This window comes from Falco cherrug, chromosome 2 (genome assembly GCF_023634085.1).
Source record: "Falco cherrug isolate bFalChe1 chromosome 2, bFalChe1.pri, whole genome shotgun sequence".
NCBI lineage: Eukaryota > Metazoa > Chordata > Aves > Falconiformes > Falconidae > Falco > Falco cherrug.
Window position 1 is genome coordinate 19,488,081 of NC_073698.1, and position 21,804 is coordinate 19,509,884.

Consider the following 21,804-nt stretch of genomic DNA (forward strand, 5'->3'; position numbering starts at 1 on the left):
GAGGGTTGCCTCTGGGACCGATCAGGACAAAGAAGATGGATTTTAGATCAGAAACTACTGATCAAGACTGTGAATCCGTTGTTTGACACTGTGTGCAGTGCTTTGTTGGCATTTCACTGCCTAACTCAGAAGACCATCTCCCATCATGGGAACAGACAAACCTACCACTGTCAGGACAGTGTATGCGGTCACTTATTTCAGTTCTGTATAAGGCTGGACCTTTTCAGTGCTGGGTAGGTAAAACCTCTCTCTTTAACCCAGGTTGCTACTGTACATGTCAGCAATGTGCTCTAATATTTTATAAAGGAGCTGCTCAGAACATTTTTGATTTGGTTTAGATTGCTTTCTGTTGAAAGCTGCACATGGAAGTGGGGCATTTCAATGAAGTATGCCCATTCCCATAAAGTCTTTTAACAGAAAAATGGCTGAAGGTTTTATTTAGACTAAGGCAAATGCTCCACTGTGGCCACTGTGACTTTTTTCTTCCAAGTAAGTTGTTTTGATGCATTTCAGTTTGATTGTTTACTGTAATAAAACAGTGAGCTAATAATTGGTTATGCAGTACATGGCATTTAAATGTTAAATCAGCTGCACTGTGCTTAATATTGAATGGCACTATTAAATGCAAACCCAAATGAATCAAAGTGATACTATTGAAACAAAATATATTAATGGTCCCTGAATGGAAATTTTGGCAAATTTTCATTTCAGGGGAAATGCTGAAGCCCTGTTCCTTGAAAAAAAAAACAACAACCAACTTCAGAACAGTTGGCTCAGAACCTTGACTGAAAGGGTGGTCAAGCATTGGAACAGGCTGCCCAGGGACATGGTGGAATCACCATCCCTGGAGGCACTTAAAAAAATGCGTAGATTCAGTGGTTAGGGACACGGTTTAGTGATGGACTTGGCAGTCTCCTAGGTTAATGGTTGGATTTGTTGATCTTAAAGGTCTTTTCCAACCTAAATTATTCTACAATTCTATGCTTCTGTGTTAGTTTTCAGGATAAAGAACTCCGAGAGAAATAAATTTCTTCTCTGTAAGCTATGTAACTTTTCTTTCCTTTATTAGCAATGCCTGGCCTGGCTTATGTGTCCTGGCATGTGATGCAATGGCAACATACAGTGCTGACCACTCTTCTCATCGGCCAGGACAATGCCTGCCTCTGGGTATTACCTACAGAAAAAAACCCCAACATTTGTGTTAGACAGTAAGGGTTAAGTACACCCAGGAACTACAGGTCATTCTCAGCCAGATCTGTAGGTTTTCTGAGTATTACACTTAACTGCAGCCTGGTTTTGAGCTCCAAAACTGCTTTCTGCCACTAACGTACAGCTACTTCTGCCATTAGCCCCATGGTCACAGTGACTTCAGACAGGAGCATTATTAGTCCTTGGCAAAAAAAAAAGACTTTGAAAAAAAATGTGCTGGTCCTCCAGTGCTCCTGTCCCACAGTTACCTATTTGATATTTGATGTGTTCTAGCAACAGACTCCAAGAAAACTGCTAAGCCATATGTCAGCCCAGATGTAAGAAAAATGGTTGTTAATATTTGAATCATATGTAGCAAAATACTACTGGCCTGTTCCTGAAAAGGAACTTCAAGCTCCCCTGGCTTTTCATGCTTTACAAAAAAGCTTTTACTTTCCTTGCACAGCAATAATCCTTGAACATCAAATCTTCCTCAGGCTTCCTACAGGCATAGGCATAGAAGCTGAGGTTATAGGAGGGAAACTGTCCTCTCGGCAGAAAGGTGAAAGGTGCATGATGCAGTTAAGCAAGCACACGAGAGCATTGCCCTGGCCAGCACGTCTCATAGCAATCTGCAGAAGAGGAGCTACAGGCAGCCACAGTTAGTGCAGGAGATGTGTTGATGAGCTAGTAACAGCGGATTTTTATGATTGCCCTTAACCTGGGTCATGTCACATCTCTGAGCTTCCCTAGCGTGGTGGTCAGCGTATTTAGAAATATAGGATTAGCAAACTTTTGTACAAAAGGTTTAATTTCCCTCTCACTAGCTGTGGTGCTACCCAGGAATGAACCTCAACAGGGCACTACAGCTCCTCAAGGAGAAAGATGGGGTGCCAGAACAAAGGCTTCCCCTAACGGTGTTTGGCCTTACTCAGTTTTGCTTCAAATATTCAACAATTTAATTGGATCAGCTGAGGTCGCCTTCCAGTTGGGAACCTGTCCTTTACAGGAAGATACCTACAGTGTATATGGACGTCAGTCAGCTGATGTCCCACACAAAGCTCCTGTGTCTCAGCCAGACAGACGTGGCCATCCTGGGCCAAGGCAGGCAGCCTGCACGCAGTGTGCTGGTGTCTCAGGGGGGACAGATCATCCAGTCACCCAAGGCCAGCAAGTCTGACAGACTATGATCACAGCTCTGGCAGGTCAGGCTCTGGTCCAGCCTCCTGCTCACAGCAGGTCAGCTCTGAGGTCAGACCATGCTGCTCAGAGGTTCAACCAGTTAAGTCTTGAAATCATTTAACAACAGAAACTGTACAACTTCTCCACACAGCCTGTGCCTCTGGATGACTGTCCTCGTGGGGACACATCCTTCCACCCTGCACCATCTCCTCAATGATCTCCCCATGGGCACTGGGGTCCTCTGTAAGGTCCATCCCTCACCCAAGCCATCTCTGCTCCAGGCTCCCCCAGCCTCTCCTCACAGGGCAGGTGCTCCAGCCCCACAATCTCAGGGGCCTCCCCTGAACAACAGCTGGTTTATTTGTGTCTGTCCTGTACTGGGTGGTCAGATGTGTTCTAATCAGCACTGAGTGGAGGGGGATAACGACTTCACTCAACCTCTGGCTCTGCCACTGTTCACACAGCCCAGGCTGCCGCTGGCCATTATGCCGCCAGGACCCACTGCTGGCCCATGTCCCACTGCCCACCAGGACCCCCGGGGCCTTCCCCATAGGGCTGCTCCCCAGGCAGTTAGTCCCAGCCTATGTCATTGAACAGGGCTCTTCCACCCATGGGGCAGGACTTCACACTAGTCCTTGCTGAATTTCATGAAGCTTCTGTTGGCCCACGTCAGTAAACAAACAGGTCCCCCCATTTGTTGTCATCTGCAAACTTAACAAAAATGCACACCATCAGCACCTGAGTACAAACAGATGGGCTATACATTGCATTGCACGTTCACAACGCAACAATAAGGCCCACCTGGCTCCAGTGAGAACCTTCTCTAGGCTCAGCTCCTGCAGGGGTGGCTAGCTGCGTTCTCAGGCTACGCATCCCAAATGTTTTTGATTTGGGTGCCTGTTCTGTGTTCCATCCAAAATTCGCTTTCACACTGGAGTATGGCTGCACTCCCACATGTTTCTTTCATAGCTCTTTTTTGTCCCCAATGCATTTATTCTAATGTTCTCGTCGTGTGATATTTTCTGCTGTATGTCACCACGAAGCAAGAGCTGTGCTTCCTCTGTGTGGGTGCCAGTGGGTGCCAGAGGCACACTTCCACTACACGTTCATGCTCGAGGAGAAGCTCACACATTAAATGTGTCAGAGGCAGCTGCCTGCAGAGACATAGGAGGCTCCAGTGATCCATACTGCTGCAAGTGCAATGCAAACTGAACCCCTCTCCAGGACCTCCCTCTCCAGCCAGGCCGGGCATGGATGCACCATGCAGAGCACGCACCACACCAGCAAACAGAGTGCCAGCGGTACAAGTGGTGTGTTCTGGGACACGGGGTCTGCTGGTAATTCCCAACAGAATCTCTTCCAGCCTCTGATCAGGAGTAGTGGAGTCATTCCAAGCACACACAGCAGCGATCAGACTGAGCAGGAGGACTACTCCCAGGGTGAGGTTTCAGGGAAGGACTTGTTTCCTCCAACCTCACCTGTATGAAGGCTGGGCTCTAGTCTAAGCTGGCCATTAGGATCCTGCTATGCTAATGGAGAGAGATGACTAGAGGAGCCTGATGCTTCCTCCCCTGTTTCAGAATAGGATGGATCATCCCCTGGAAGTGCCTGCCTGTCTCCAGTGATTAGAGGAGACCACATGTGCTTAGATTCTCCTCCAAGTGGCTAAATCTGGATGAGGATACTCCTGGCATTCTTAACCTGTGTAGGGGTAGTGTATGTTCATCGAATGAGGTTTTTTACTATCACTGTAAAAATCAGAGATCTGATGGGATCAAGGGAAACTCTTTGTCTCAATGGCGCTGCTGTCTTTCATTCACCTTAATCCCCCTTAGTGCTCAAGTAGGCTATTTAGTTTGCAAACTTTTTGGAGCCAGGACCTGGCTCCTATCTGCTGGTAAAGCAGCTGGCACATGGTTAGTCCTATACAAACAAGCAATAATAATGCTTTCTAGAAGCAGATGTTTGGAACCTTTCTCAGATGAAAATAGCTAGTCTAATTTAATGGAATACAAATAATGTGTTACATGCAATTATCTCCATATGAATGTTGGACTCATTAATTAAAAGGGGACTTGGGGAATTTATTACACACTACGTCAATCTGGCCTCACAGGTAGATGTTTTCCATACAAATCACCGTGGGTGTCAATCCTGGCCTTACTGACATCCATTGTGAAAATGTCACTGAATGCAGTGGGGGGCAGATTTGGTTCTTTTCCCACAGGAATCACTGTGAATATTCCCTTCTCCAAAAATACTATTAGGTCAATAAGGAAGTCTCCAGATACTTATCACTTTCCTTGTGATTTTTAAAATCTTTAAAGATAATGTATCAGTACTTGAACACTGATGCTGTTTATCTCACTTCATAGATTGTACAGCTTCTGAGCTGCTACACTGATCATCAGTGGGTACCTCTCAGACAGCAGAAAGCAAAGATGTGAGATAGGTGGTATTCATTCTGCCCTTCCCCTATTTCATCATGGATTTTAAAATGCTGACTAAGATGTTAGCTGCTGAACTGGAAATGATTCTCCCTTTGGCCACCCATCTGGACCAAACAGGTTTTTATTGTAATCAGACACTCTAGAGACAATGGTAACAGATTGTTTAACCTACTGGAAATTAGCCAAAAGGGATGAACTATGTGCTGTCAATGTAACAGAAGATATCTGGTATCATATATTTATATACACACTCTAGAATATATAAATAATAGAAATGTAAAAGAATTTTCATTTCAGCTGAAATCAACTCTTACACCTCCATCACCCCCAGCAGCCTTTCACAGAGATAAATACCAGACCTGCATGTCCTTCGTTACCCCAAGCTGTGGTCTACCTCCTTTGCTAATTCATGGCTCAGGGTATTATTGCACCCTTGTAAGTTAATGTAGCTTCTAGCTTTAAGGACCCCGACCTCACTTCACCAATCACTTCTGGTTTCAATGGCATTAATTACTGATTAACTGCAGTGTAAGTGACAGAGGAAACAGAGTTTGCTTCAATTTTCTGCTATGATTACCTACAGATTCAGAGCTACAGACAGAAAAACATGTACAGAAACAGTGCTTCTGAGCTGTCTTCAAATTTGCAATTTCTGGTGAAGAAACCTGGATAATTTTTCTCTGTCCTGCCTGGTTACACTTGCTATGCTTTGTGGAGAGATCTGAGTCCTATTTCGGGGCTTCTTCTGGAAAAAAAGATTTTTGAAGAAACCAAATTTGTTCATGAAATCTCGTTCATTTAGTACCATATCCTGTGCTAGGATCAAACAGAGGAAAATGCTTCAAGACATTAATGCTGAAAACAGTTCCACCTCTTGATATTACTCAGTGCTTATCCTTTCTTTCTTATTCATAGTATGGCACCATTTCATTAAAATATGAAGGGAAAGCCATGTGATTTACAGACAAAAATTAAGATGTTTCAAAACAATATAAAATTAATTTAATATTTTATTTCATGTTATGTCTAATAATGTAAGTTCAGAATTTCTGCAGTTCCAAGCTCAGAAAAAAGACAAATACCACAGTGAGAAAAAGCCCCATGGACAGGAATTCTGCATTTTGACCAGCTCTATTAACAACCTTGAAGTTCTCATTAAGCTTGGACTGTAGGTCATAAACCATAACCATATGGATTTGGAAAGAAAAATGGAGCCTGAATATTAGCAAGTATTAACTAATTGGAACGTTCATTACACTGAAATAGCATGTCAGAGAAACTTACGGAAGATCTCTCTTTTATAGCACTGAATATACAGTTGAACGAAAGCACTTGGAAAACTCTGCTACAGGCAAGAAGACAATCTGGTAGATTAATTCATCAGAGCAAAACATTTCCATTTCTACTATCTGTCCCTCTCAGTGAAAATTAGTTTTATCTAAGAAGACTGAATTAGATCTAACTGCTGCAGATCCTTTTGGAGGTTCATCATTTCAGGTTTTAAACCTACTTAAACTAATCCAATAAATTTCCCAAACCTGAACTTCGCTTTTCATCTTTTAGAGGAAAAAAATCTGTGTACTGCATGAGCAGTATTTTCAGCTCCGAAGTTTGAATGCACTGCAGTAATTATAAATGTGAAGTCTTTAAACTGAGCTAAAGTGTGCTGCTTGACACTTTGCTCTCTGCGGCATGTTTCCGCACACACCCTTCCAGACACAAGAAGTCTGTGCCAGATTGTCCAGTCCTACTATGCACTGCAAATGTAGCACTTGTACCAACAAGAATGGCATGGCTGCTCCTCTGGATTTGTCATTTCTACTAACAGTTCTTTTAAGCAGTTGTTTACCTCCATCCAAATAGCAAAGTTATTTGATACATATAAAGTATTTTCATGATGAAATATAAGGATGATTGTTCTTTTTTTGTTGTTCTATCCAGTTCATATTTTTCCAGTTTCTATGGTGAAAACCATGTGATACCAATAGTAAATTAAATAGTAAGTTAAAATATATTCCACTCTCACTTTTCCAGAAACTCAGTATGATCATCTTGTGCTGCAAGAAATGAAAACTTGACTTCCTGAAAACAAGAAAGTCCCAAATCACTTAATTTTCCATGACTGCTTAGAAGATTCCACTCCCTGCAAGCTATGGTCTGGCCATTGGCTTCCACAGCTTTGTTACCTCCTTGTTGGATTGCAGTATAATAGTAACAATATTAACAATATTGTTAATGAGGTGTGTTGAATAAACAACACATTGGATGTGACTTTCAGGACTCAGAAGACTCCAGTTAGCACACAAGCTTCACATCTGAGATGTCCTCAACCACACCAGCAGTAAGAAACAAATCAAACTACCCTCACTCTCCCATACCGCCTCTCCTAGGCCTCCCCTGAGTAAAAAATCTGAAATCGGGATCCCAGAGAGGTCCCTAAGGTACACTGCAGCCTGCACCCACTTCAAAATGAAGTCTCCAGCTGACACTTCATGTCTTCAGCAGAGTAAAACTTACTAAGGTAAGAATGAAAACTTCTTTGTACAGGGAAAAAGAACCCCAAACGTCCTCAGGATACAGCACTGAATGTTGAGGTGCACTTGCATCGAAACTAAAGGTGGTCCCCAACCTCTCTGCCTGCTGCCCCCAGGGCAGAGCACGTTTCTCTGACCCAGTCTCCTCCAAAAGAAGCCACACCCACGCATATTGACGTATCTTTTTTAGACATTCAAAATTAAACTACCACCTCAAAAAATTTTCTTCAAGTGAAACGAACAGAAAAAGCACGTTACATAGTAGTCAAGTCAAAGAATTCACTCCTAGAAGGTGCTGTGCTGTGGAGAAATTAGCACAGCATGGCATAGCACAGCACAGCATTGCATGGCAAAGGAGGCAAGGCAATGTTTGGCTGATTTCAAGCTCAAATCAGTGTAATTATCCAGCTCAGATCCTCCCTACATATACCTACAATCTCCTTGTTTTTACTTCCTATCGCAAACTGTGATGCACTGGTTACAACTGGAGAGCTCCATCCCAAAAGTTAATTCATTAAGGAAACAAATAATTGCTTTTCATACTAAGCCTTGCCTATGTCAGTGGCAATGCCGTGAGTATTAATGTTATAGTTCTGATATACTGTCACATTTTTTAAATCCAAGTACTGGTAAAATAGAAATACACTTGCATTAAGAATAGGCTCCTTGTTTATGTGAATAAAGGTTACTAATTTTTCTGTGCAGCTGAATCAGCCTTGAATTCTAGGAAAATGAAAGCTTTCAGCTGAAATATTACCCCAGTTATAGCTGCAGCTATTACCGTTGTTAAATGCCATATTGCACAAGCCAGGTTAGCTTCATACCAGCTGAGATATTTGCTTAAACAGCTATACTCTTACAGAAATCACAGTACTGAAAATTTCTCCATGTGTGGGATGGTGTTATCATAGACAGCTCAGTGGTGTTCCTGACATTTTTCAATAGCTGCTAAGAATAGGACATCTAAAGCCATTTCCTTCAGTTCCCTGTTTGGGAAGGCAAGGAGGTGATGACAACGATCTAGAAAGCCACAAGAAGTCACTTTCAACTGCTTTAATTGGACTCCAAAGCAGCACAGGCAACACTAAAGAAAAGGTAAGAAAAAGACTGGTATTTATGATAATGTACAAGAAAATGCAAAAAGGTCTGCTAAGATTGCCAGATAAATAAAGATGGACTGCAAGGAAGAGCGATGTGAGCAGGATGCTGGGCTGAGAGCCCAGAGATGTGGGTTTCCTCTGGACAGCTTGGGGGCTCAACAAAAGTCACCTCATCCCCCTGTGTCTTGGACCTCTTCTCTGTAAAAAGGATTTAAGTGACCATTCCTGTAAAGCACTTTCAACGTAAGAAGAAACAAAATTATATAAGAACTAGACATCAGTAAGTTATTAGTCATCCACAGCAAATTTGTGATTCAATCTTCATGGCTTTCTTGAGACAATACTAGCAGTTGCTGCCAAACTGACCATGCAAACAGTTAAAAAATAACTTTTTATTATCAACAAAACAGCTGGACTGGCCATGTAAGCCTGTTTTCAGGAACACCACAACTACTAATTTGTGTACATCAAGCTCCATCAGTCCCTACCAGAACAACTTAGTAGATAGAAGCAAACAGAGAGATGAAGGCTTTGCCCTCTTTGGCTCTTGCTGCACTGCTCAGTGCCATGCTTTTCTTCAGGGCATACACAGCTGCTGAGGCCAACATTTACCTGCTAGGCCAAATTTTCTAAGTTACATGCCCACAGCTTAGATGTGTCATTTACTATAGTCTCTTCCTGTCCCTCCTTGACCCCTTCTCTGCATCACAGTCACACAACATGACTCTCCCAGCTCCATTATGGGTCAGGCTCCTTGCACGAGGCAGAGAGGCAGGTATCTGGCTGACCATTGCAGCAAGGGCTTCAGCAGGAAAATTCAAATTATGGGGCAGGAAGGAGGTCAAGAGAAAGAAAAAAGAAATAAGGCAGCAATTACAGCGCAGGGCATGAGGAACATAGTACAATGATCCAGATCAGGAGAAGCCAAATGGAAATGGAGACTAGGAGCATGGTAGGGGATATGGAGAAATATAGTCCAGAGGCAACAACCCTTCGTTAATCAAAGCCATCATGGTCTACCAAAGGAAGCAAACTTTTCTCCAGTCAGAAGCCCCACTGATTTCAATGGGATACAGAAAGCTGGTAACACTGTAGGCCCTGAGCTCTCCCTGAATTATTTATTATCTCAAATAGTCTGTAAGGAACAGGCTGTACCATCTGATTGTGCTGCTCCACAAAGATCAAAGTCTTTAGAAAGAATCCACCTACAGGGCTGCGGATTTTGGAAGGCAAGTTAACTCATTTACTGCTCTGGGTGTTAGATGAAAGCCCACTTTGTCAGAGTAGGTGAAAGGAACAAGAGGGATTCTATTGTCTGGTAACAGCCAATATGGGAAGCTGAAATATTAAGATTAACTGTAACTTTGTTTTTAACAATTAACAGCAGGGCTTTTTCACCAGACTTGTGTGCTTTGAAGCAAGAACACTACAGAGAACCACACAATGCATTGAAAAGCACCACTCACAAAAGGACTAGGCAAAGAAAATGCCCTTTGAGGAAAGAAAAGGCTGGAGCAACTCAGGAAGTAAAATCACAGCCTTGTACCTTTGGATAGCCAATTCAGCAGAAGGAAAGTAATGAATATGAAAACAAGCACAGTTTTTAACCACACCAAATGGAGCATTGTGTAAAACATACTGCCTGTCTCTGGGTAGATTTAGTAGATTTATTCAGGTACAGAGAAGAGAAACCTCACTCAAAACTTCTTAATAATCGCGAGTCAAGATTCAGATTTTGAGGGCCTTTCAAACCCTACAATGCTCGTGAACTATTAATTATAAAGCCCATGGAAATGAGGGATCACCATCTGTCAATCTGAAAGGATTCTGTATCAGTAGTAGAGATTACTGGCACCTTATATTCACAGTGGTGTTTTTCCTGATGACAGTGACATCTCCTTGTCATTTTTTCCAGTAGGGAAAGCAGACACATTCTTCCCAGCCCTCTGCTCTACAAACCAGCCACACACAGAGACCCTCTTCTAATGAAAAACTTACCTTTACCATCGAGGGTAATTAGAAGAGGCTAGCTCTCTGTCTCAATCTGATTAGCCAATATAAACTGCAAACTGACTTCACAGAAATTCCAGATAAAGTTAATTAATTCTAGTTAAAAAGAGTCCTTTTCCCAGAAAGAAGGGTAAGGGCTGAGGATTCACCTGTATGATAGTAGACTGTCCTTGCTCATTAACAGCTTCTATAGCAAGCTCATCTTATTTAGGAGTAAGAGATGGCCTGAAATACTAGTAATTAAAGCTCCAAGAAATACCAGGCCATGCTGATGTAGTTAGTTACAGTGTTGGGAGAAGCCTAGACTTCATCATGTGCCAAAGTACAACTTGCCAAACTTCAGTGCATGTGCAGAAATTAGAATCAACTAACTTGGTGAAGTTAAAGCAGCAAAAATCCCTCCTGATATGGCTCAGTGTCCTGGTTTCAGCTGGGATAGAGTTAATTTTCTTCTTAGTAGCTAGTACAGTGCTGTGTTTTGGCTGTGATGTGAGAACAATGTTGATAGCACACGGATGTTTTTGGTTGTTGCTGGTTGATGTTTGTACTAAGTCAAGGACTTTTTGGTTTCTCGGGCCCTGCCAGCCAGAGGGCTGGGGGGGCACAGGACATTGGGAGGGGACACAGCCAGGACAGCTGACCCAAGCTGGCCAAAGAGGTATTCCGTACCATATGACATTATGCTGAGTGTATAAACTGGGGGAAGAAGAAGGAAGGGGGGGACATGTGGCATTATGGCGTTTGTCTTCCCGAGTAACCGTCACCCATGACGGAGCCCTGCTCTCCTGGGGATGGCTGAGCACCTGCCCGCCCAGGGAAGTGGGGAATGAATTCCTTGCTTTGCTTTGCTTGTGTGCATGGCTTTTGCTTTACCTATGAAATTGTTCTTATTTTAACCCTCGAGTTTTACATCCCTTTCCAATCCTCCTCCCCACCCCTCTGGGGGGCAGGGGGGTGAGCGAGCGGCTGCGTGGGGCTTGGTTGCCAGCCAGGGTTAAACCACGACACTCAGTTATACCAGTGTATTTCTATGGTAAGCACCTGCATTGTAAAAAAAAAAAAACCTGCCATGGTTTTGGGGATGGGCCGAGCTTTCCAAACAGGGAATGATGGTGAAATTCTAGGTGAAACTCCTCTCTGACAAATTCAGCTGCTTTGGTGGCAAAAGGCAGAGACACAGCTGCCTTGATGGCATGATTGCCCCCACATAGTTCAGATTTATGATGAAAAAAGTGTGGCTTGAATATGCCTGTTTGCTGGCTACAAATGAGCAAGGTGGCAATAACTAGAGCAGATGCAAACACCTACAGGGTTAAGATTACATTAGAAATTCATATTCTGCTATATAAAGCATGTATAAAAGGACAATGGCTGATATCTGGTACATAGCAGCTCCTTAGGAAATAGTATAATTCATACAGTGGGAATGAAAGTGTTCTGATAGTCCCTTTGATTTGAATGACATGCACTCAGTTTTTTTATGATGCCAGTACTAAGTGAAGCCTAAAATTTCTAAAAATACGTATCTCACTTTTCTAACTCATGGAAAATGCGGGGGGAAAAAAATCTATATTAATCTTCATCTTGACACAGAAAAAATAAAGCTGATTATAGAAAAAGTTGCTCCAATTGGAGTGGATGCTCCAGAAAAAGTGCTTGTGCATTGATTACAGTTTATATAGCAAATGTCTTGACCACTAAACTTGGCATCTTGAAAGGGCTAGTTCCACACAGCCAAAGACTGCTACACACTAAATTGGTTATGAGAATGAATTTAAGTAGAAAGACATCAATGACCATTGAGAGGAGTTTAAAACACTTCCCGAGGTGCCCTAATGAAAAATAAGGCCTGGCTGATTAGCAAATCAGCCTGGCTTAACGGGAAAGTAAAGCAGGGATAATGGTAGCAATGCAAATAAGCATATTCACATTAAAAATGAGAATTTTAAGAAAATTAGAAGAAAAGAAAAGCCGCAAAGACACTTCCATGAGCTTCAGATTTATGAATAATAGGCTGGGTTTTAAGCATCTCAGGTATAACACAAACTTTAAAAATAATTAAATTCCTGTGCTGTATATAAATGTTAGCCTTGGGCAATTACAAAAAGTAGGCAAAAGTGTTCAATAAATGTTTCCATTCTTCTTTGGGTAAAAAAAGTATTGATATCAAACAATGACAAAATGCTTCAATACCAACAGAGCAACAAGTGATAATGTCAATCAGCAGTTATCAAAATTAAACATTTATTTAAGCATATCTGCCTAAACCGCATGTGAGAGTTAGAAGGAGCCAGACCAGGAGTTTTCCAGATCATTCATGCTGAGATTTTTGATTCGGTCCTTCAGAAATGTGGACATTAAAAGGACTAGGGTCCTTTAAAAGGTCTTGACATTCAGAGAAATAGTGTTGAGCTAGTGTGACCTGTGCACTCACAAGTTTGTTAGCTTGACGCTGATCCCCAGAAAAATAAGAATGTATGTGACATACAATCAGTTAAAACAGAATGACTGAAGTTAATGTACTATTTGAATATCAGTGTGGTTTTATAGGAAACAGATTTGGTGAAACAGCTGAATGAAATTTTTTCACAGGATGATATATTTGGATGATAAAAAGACTAGTGTTGTTGTAATAACAACAGACTTGTGTAAGCAAGTTGACTTAAGACTGCATGATATTTTAAACAAAATATAATGACACAATATCAACATGGCATGTATTATGTGGAATAAAAGCTTCAAAACTGATAAATGCATAATCTCTCAATTTTCCAAGAAGGATATTTTAGAGAGATTTGATCATCATTTTTTCAATACCTCAGAAAATGTCATAATGGGGTTCTTTGACAGTTCCTTCTACTTTATTCATTATGCTGAAAAACACACAAGTAGTGAGGATCCAATGGGTGGAAGCTGAAGTTAAATGCATGAGCAATTACCCATAAGAATGGCTCCCTAGGGGTTACAGTGGAGCTCTCCTCTATGCATATTGGAAAACAGGGATTGATTGCTTTTCCAAAAATGTTGGTCTAGATCAGACATACATGAAGTCAACAAAACCCTGTGGCTCATGCTGTGAAAAGGTCAGACTAGACAATGGCCCCTTCTGGCTTTAATTTATACATTGTTGATGTCAGAGCATTTGCCTGGGAAAACCCAAACAGTCTATATGGGTCCATAGGCTGGAACACAGATAAGGGAAAAATCATTCATGTATCTGGCTTCAGTGGAGGCAAGATGAAGCAACTGATAATCTTATCTACCCTGATCACCAGGATTGCTGCATTGCTATTAGTTCCAGCGAGCAAAGGTGCAGGTGCACAGACAACTTAATGCATCTGCACAAAGTCCCTGCTGTCCACAGGGCTCTCTGAGAGACCAGAGACACTTCCATAGAGAAATGGGTTGGATCAGACCACAGACATTACTAGCAAGATTAGTTTTGCCTTCCTTTACTTTGCAACAGAACTATGGGTCTATCATACAATTTTGAAATTATAATATTTATACGCAGATACATACATGCATTTTTACACAAATAGAGCATTAAAGGAGCATGAACAAAGTCAGTGTCAAAAGGGCACATCCTCACCTATGAGGCAGATAATGATATTAACGGGGAGGATTCTCATCAAGGCATGAAAAGAAATCACTTCTGCTTGTGCACAGGAATGATCCAGGGACAAAGCTGAGTTGCAAGATGGTCAGACTGCACAAAATTTACGCTCGTGCTCAAAGCTATGCACATTCACTAGGTACCTATCACTAGGTATCATAATGTTGCTGATGCAAATGAATGTTACTGGAAGAAAAGAAAGTTTAGATTAAGTATTCAGACAACATTAACAGGATAAAAAGGATATCTCTTCTTTAATGAAGAAGTAATGTATTGAATTACACTGAACTTTATTTTAAATTAATGCTTCATTAAGTGTGAAATGGAGAAGTATTTATCAGCCTGTATAACAAATGATACAAAGTAGCAGCAGACTGGCTTAATAAATGCATATTATTACCAATTTTACTGTGATAGTACCTCATGCAGACACAGTGCAGGAGGTCACCAAATAGAGGAAAACACAGATAAAGAACAGAAAGATCAATGAAACACAGAAGTATTGTTACTTATCCAGTCTCACAGACACAAAGTTGGAAGCTGAATCCAAATCTCCAGAACTCCAATTCATTCATGTCTTTAAAGCTATGCATTTAAAAAGTCCTGGTGGAACAATTTGCTTCAGATTTTGCTAGCGTGTTGAAATGAAAATATCCCCAGCAATGGCTGGATTTCAGTTCTGTTCCAGTGGAAAGCAACTAGAAATCAGTTTTCATTCCAAACAGTTCATTCGTCTTGCTCCAAAGGCAGGCTCTAAACTAGGATCCCAGAAAACTGAGGTCCGTGATCCTACTGCAGCCTCCTGCGTTATGAAGTAGGAGCTCTCCTGACCCAACTGACCTGATACATCTGCTAAAGTGCTACTACCTTTTGTGGAAAACCAAAGAAAAAAATGAAATCAGGTAAAATCAAAGGCCTGTCTTGCAATGGGATGATTCACTCCTTGGAGGTGCCCACTCTCTCCAGCACAGGGAATGAGAAAGCCTTGATGCCTAGCTTAAACCATATCATACCTTTCAGATAAGTTGATGGTAGTGGAGACGAACCCAACAGTATGTGTACAATACAGAGGAGTATTTTCCTCATAATGATTGCCAGCCATTAATATAATTATGAACTGGATTTGCAGGCTCATATCAGATGGAAAACAGTGTGCAAAAATCCTTAAAATGACAGATTAAAAGAATAAGGAAGAGGAGGAACAGATTTCATTGTTTTCTCATGTCCATTTAAAGCAATTAAAAGGAATGCTTTGATCGTTTATCTTTCAGATTAACTATCCTGCTATTTCAGAGAGGTCTTTTCCCAGATCAAGGAGACAATAGGAAAATTACCTTGAATTAATGCAGTATAAACTTCGTAGGAGCAGTTAAATAAAGCATAACTTTTCATTAAATTTAATAAGCCACTGCAATTAGAGATCACTTTTTCTTTTTAATAGCACTTTGCTCATATCTGGCATGGAAGTCTGATCTTGAAGAAACAAATTAAAAATCAGTTCCCAAAAGCTCCACCTCTTGTCTGCTACTTTCCATCTCTTCTGAAAGGCTTGTCTTGTCATAGTCTCTGGGTATCATCAGGAGAACCCAAACAGCTCACCACAACTTCATGCTAAATTCCTGTCTGTCATATTATGGCTTTGGGAATTATCATCAAATTTAGTAGATTTTTAATATGTGTGCTTTGAACAACACAGTACTGGTGTTAAGTTTGCAATATCTACCAGTTAAAACCCTCTTACAGCTTATTTAACCAAACAATATTATTGCCTTCCATGATTATTTGACTATGGGACATCAGTGATCTTCACGTTTGTTCAGAAGACTCGTTCTTCCTCAGGCACTATCATCTATCAGTTCTTAAAACAAATATATGGCTAACCACAAAGCAAAAAATATTACTAGTAGCAAAACACCTGTCTGGTCACGTTCCCTTATTGTTGTGATGCACACAGTTTTCAAAAGTACCAGTCAAGTGCTGAAGTCCTTGACCTAGAGGACCTAGACCTTTATAGACCTTTCAGGAAGACTTAGATTGTAAGTTTTTTAATCACTTCTGAAAACCTGAGCTTTTGGTGGATTGGGGATTTTTTTTTTAACTCCTCTGTAACTCTTTTTCATGAAAAAAGCATTGATATGGTCCTGTGGATTGCACATCATAGGTTTTTGACAACAGAAGCAGAAAGGATGCAGAGAAGAAGCTGTCACCTTGCAATACCACATTGTGACCAGTCAGAAGTTACAGGATTTATGAAATAAATGGTTTGTCCAACCAGGAGGAATGCTGGTCCTCTACAACTGAACTAATACGCTCAGAGAAGTAAACTGACATTAGGCCTCTGGGAGAATGTGCATTAAAGCTGGAGTATTTCCTCTGATATAAGAGGAGACAAGGGCATGGATCTGAATCTTCTCCTTATACTAAAGGTTTAACTCAGCTTTCAGCCCAAGGAATACCTAAAGTGAAAAGAGAAATTAATTGTCAATATCCTCAAAAAACAATGTAATTAAAGGCAGAATTGTTCACTGTTGTAAACAGAACAAAAATAACCATGTCCCTGCCAGCAGGCACGCAAAACAGTGTCAGCCGGGATTTGGTAGGATAAGAGCTAGGGCATGTCTAACAGTATGGTGGGTAGATGGGGAAAAGCGTACCGAGAAATGTACAGGGTCAGACAGCACAGCCTGAGCCCTGCTGCTGCATACCCTACCCACGGTCCTCTGAATGTCAGAAGGCTCTACCAGGAATCAGAAACAAGCAGTCATTCTGCTTTTTTAAGATACAGTATAAAGAAAGGTCAGGATGAGCAGAGCTGAAGTTGAATCTGGATTCACCAGTGCTGCCGCAGTGCCTATCTCCAGCCGCGCTCCCAAGACACAGCACATCCTGTGGCTGACCTTAGCCAAGACACCAAAACATCTCTGGGAAGGACTAGGTCATGGAGAAAATCTTGGGAAATGCTTGACATTGTTCAGGATGTTATTCAGAGAGTCACAAGAGGGTAGAAGAGACTAAAAGGTGAAAATAATTTATTTTAAATCATTATGTTGATTTTTAAATGCATGAGTGGCTATGCACGGTCTTTATCTGTCACATGAACATACAGATTGACACAGTGAAACAAATCAGTCCAATTTAATTAATTACCTGATGCTTCAGAGGAAACAGAACAATGAAATAGTCTTCCTACGCCCTGTCACCGGCCTATGCATTGAAGCATAAAGATTACTAACTTTTTTTTTTAACTTATCCAATTTGCTTGTGGATGGCCTTATTTTCCATATTATTCTTGCACTCTTGTACCTTCGACTCTAAAAATATGTACAGAAATAAACAAAATTTACTGTATTTCAAAATGTAATCTATGTTTTGCCTTTCACTTCAGTTGAAAAACGTTGCTGTCTACTGTGTTTGCCCTCCTTGGTGACAAAGAAATCTCAGCAAAGGGATGTTGAAATGTCAATGTGGGCTACTCAGGTCTCCCTCCACAAATTACAGATAACTACTTTTATTTTTCTGATGACTGCTGTCCAGTCTCAGGAAAAATACCATTAATCTTCACGAGATATATAAAATGTTTTCAAACCATGTGGCATCTCATAGGCATGGTTTTCTAGATATTTTAAGTGAGTAGTGGATTTGAATGCCTTATTTTGAAGATGTCTGAAGATGCTCCCCTTTTGGAAACCAACAAACCCTCCCCCTCTCTGTAAACTAGGTGCTGTATGTGTTTGCTGAATACAAAAGACAGGCTTAAAATTGCTGATAACTTAAAAGAAAACATGAAACAGAGATAAAAAAAACCCCAAAAAACAAAAACCAAAACACACACAACAAAATTTAGAGCTACAGTTCTAATGTGCTGAAGCAGAATAATTATCTCCAGTGAATAGTTTCCTGGGGATTGCTTAGTAACAGATCTGCTGGTAGCACATCTAAAAAATACTCCTTAAAACAACCAGTGTTGTATGCTTCAGCACAAAGTGGCACGCAGCATCCTCTGAAAATGAACCTTCCCAAGAAAGCCTGCTGCTGCGGCAGGCTCTTCTGTAACAGCTTATCTATTTGGCGAGACCACCGAGGAATATAGGTCAGGAATTGAAAATTTGATTCATAGCCTATTCAAATAAATAGTAATTCCAACTTATTCCTACAGGCTCTGCCTCAGGATATTTAGCAAACAGCTTTTAGCTATTAGCTTGGCTTGTAGCTAAATCATTTACTAAACAGAATTCCTGCACATTGAATTCTTCTGCAGTCTGCATCCCATCTTGCAGGCACTGGCCTTGCTGGGCATAACAGGAACGGAAATAATTTTCAGAGCACTTTGAATAAATTAACCCGTCACTAAAAATCTGGCATCCCCTTTGCTCTTGTCAGGCTTCTTGATCTCATATTAAAAGATCAGTTGTTGATAACATTGACAGCTTTATTATTAGTGAGTGACAGCATGTGTCAGAAAACCAAAAGAAAGCACAGCAAGAATATGAAAAGGTTGAAAGCAATAGAGACAACATTACTGTTGCCATGGTACAGATCAGCATCCAGCAAGGCCGGCAGAGCAGTAGCAGTGACAGTCAGCGCTCAGGCAGTTTCCTTGTCCCAGATAATTCTAATAAAGCATCTAGTAAGAGGCAGAGAACATCCTGCAGAGCGCTGCCATCATAGCTGGAGTGAGACTTCAGCAAGGACCACGCTGGCAGCTTATTCTGAAAAGCCAAAGCTGATGAGGAAGGAATGCCCATGTCCTCCCCAGGCAGCACGGACAGCCACTTAGTTATTTATCTCAAGAGCTGCCTTGCGTTAACAGTCTTATGTTTTGGCAGTGGCTCTGAGAAGCCACCAAATAACATTTTTTCACTTGCCAATTCTTGACCAGTTCATGGAGCGTATTTTAAAAATGTGCCATTAATCACACCAAAAAGAGACATGCTTGGTGTTTGCAACTCTGAAGTCCATGGGGAGAGCTTGTTTCCACTCCTCCTCCGGCAAGTCTTAATTTTTTTACTTCTATGTTTCACAAACTGCCTCTCTTTTCTGTCCAGCTGCTGCTTTTTTCTAGGCAGCCACATGGACATAGGAAAACAAGTCACAAGCAGTTTGTTTTCCAGTTTTCAAGCTTTCCAAACTTTTTCATTTCAATTACTTCTGAAAGTTTTGCCTGCTTCAAAAAATAGATATGGCAGAAGGTAAAAGAAATAGCTGATTTAATGTTGGTGGGAAATCAAACCTGGATAAAGAGTTGTATCGTGTTATTACTTGTAATTATCTTTTCTATTATTCTCAGCTTTTGGTCTGTTTTCGGTTACCCTGTCTCAGAAGTATTTCTTTCTATTGAGGGACGTAGCACAGTCATCCATTGCAATGACCTCAACAGCTAAACAAGGAAGAAGGACTGTAGAAACAGATAACTCTTTTTATGCTTGTGACTGAGCCTCCTTGTAGCCAAGACCGCAGCAGAACACCAACCTTCCTGCAAACAAAGCTGTACTCAAAGTGGTTGTCTTTGAAGAACTGACTATACCAGTTCAGTCAAAGTACTTAGCTCTAAAACAGTAACATTGTCTTTAAATTCATTCCTTTGAGATCAACGTGTATCAGTGTTTTATGTATTCTAATTATAACTCTTAAAAAAAAGAATTTGCCAGAACAAATATATCAGCTCACTGGCAGAAACAGCATAAGCAGCTTCCCAGTATCTTGTAAAGGCACAGAGAGAAAACCCAACAAATTTAGAGGCAGGTTCACAACAGTGTATTAGTTTACACTTCAAGGAACCAGACAGACTGGTATGGAAGAGGATGATTTTACTTCTTCCTTCTCATCTTTGACCTCACCTCCCTTTTCCTGCTATTATCATCACAATGGCGTGTCATGAGGAGTCATGACACTATGTTTTTCCACGAGCAACTCCACATTGTACAGATTCACCCTATGCCACACCTGGGGAGGGAGGCACAGGTATGGAAAGCTGAGCAGAAGGTGCTGGCTTGCATGTTTCTGTAGGGATGCCCAGCCTGTCTCCTTGCCCCAGTTCTCCATTTGCTGATGCCAACCCTTAACCATGGTATGGTCTCTAGCATTTGGCTTCACCCAACACCTGATGGTACCACTTCATAATACAAAAAAGTAGGCAGATAAGTTGTTCTAACTAGGCAGAATCAATATTCTGTATTACTCCAGCAGCCAAGGTATCTGTGGTAACAGAAGAAGTATTTAATCCATTTTAAGCACAGATGAGTGTTCATTTACCAAAAGCATACCCATCTGCCATTTTCCCCTGTGCTATGATTTCTGTTTCCATAAGCTGGGCCACATTATGCAAAGCAATGGGTATTGTGCAGAGTGTTTCACTTATGCTACAAAGGTGAAAAGCAGATGAGTCTGAGAAAACCAACATGTTGGGCAAGATGTGGTTTCCCGTTTTAGGAGTGCAGGAGCTAGAACAGCCCAGCCCACAGGAAGACTGTCTCCTGCCCCTGCCTGCCAGGGTGACGAAGCACCGCTGGCAAGGCCACAGACCACGAATCCTCCACAGAGCCCCACACACTCAGGGTGGGACAAGGTGCAATGGGGTAAAGAGGGACTTTTTAGCCTTCCACCCCAGCAGCGGGGGAAGCGGGGGCCAGCCTTGTACATCTGTACACCACATGGCAGGGTGGACCACAGCTCAGTTTCTTCAATCAGCCAGCAGTTTTGTAGAATATAGGTGTTCAAACATTGCTGCCCTTCAGTTTACAAGTTTGTCATTCTTGTATCTCTTAATATTTTCTGAATAGTACAAATATTGGGCCAAAAGGCATTCTAACTTGCAGGTAATGCCTCTTCTTTGGAGCTAAAAGAAATTATGCATAGCAAAATAATGCAGAAAGTGGTCATCTGTCTCTATAATCTGTCCCCATATGAAAGTTTCTCCCTAACCGTAACATTTTTTGAAGAGTGTAGATCAGTAAATTTCCCATAAAGGCCCAAGTAACATGTATCTGTAACTCAGGAAAGGTCCTAAAGCACACATCCATCATGTCTTCTTTGGAAATCTTGTTCCAGCTCCCAGTGCTCTGCAAGGCTATCAGGAACTCAAATGAGGCTCATTATTGCAAGTCATTAATCTGCTTAGGGACCACATGAGTTGTGATACTCATGGAGAAGGAAACTTTTATAGCAGTAGAAATTCAGGATCATCACTTACACTGACATTTACAGAAGCATCACATGAAAATACACACAGAGCAGTTTGGACAGGCAGCTCAGTGTTTCCTCCATATTCTCTTTAGTGTTTTTCATAGGCTTTGCAATCAAATGAATGAGGATTGTATTACTATTATCTTCTCAGATTGCTTCCACAGAGGAAGAACTGACTTTTAGATCCCAGGCCAAACTCTGAGTTATTTGCACTCAAATCCTTCCCCTCACAAGGATTTCTTAATCTTCAACTCAATAAAGATTTTTCAACCTGCCTGCCATGATGCCACTATCAGGACTTTCCAACTTTGAAAACATCCCTTGGGGTTAGCCAGTTGGAGGCATCATGCTCTGAACGTTTGGCAGTATCAGCTAAATATAACTCCCGTGTTTGACTAAGTATTAGCAAATCACTAGCCCAGAGACAGATGAAATGTTCTTTTCAATCTGAAATGCAAAGAAAGCATATAAATATGTAGTTTTTTGAAACGCTGGGCATTAAATTCCAAATAAACATGGAAATCAACTATGTATTTTAGGAA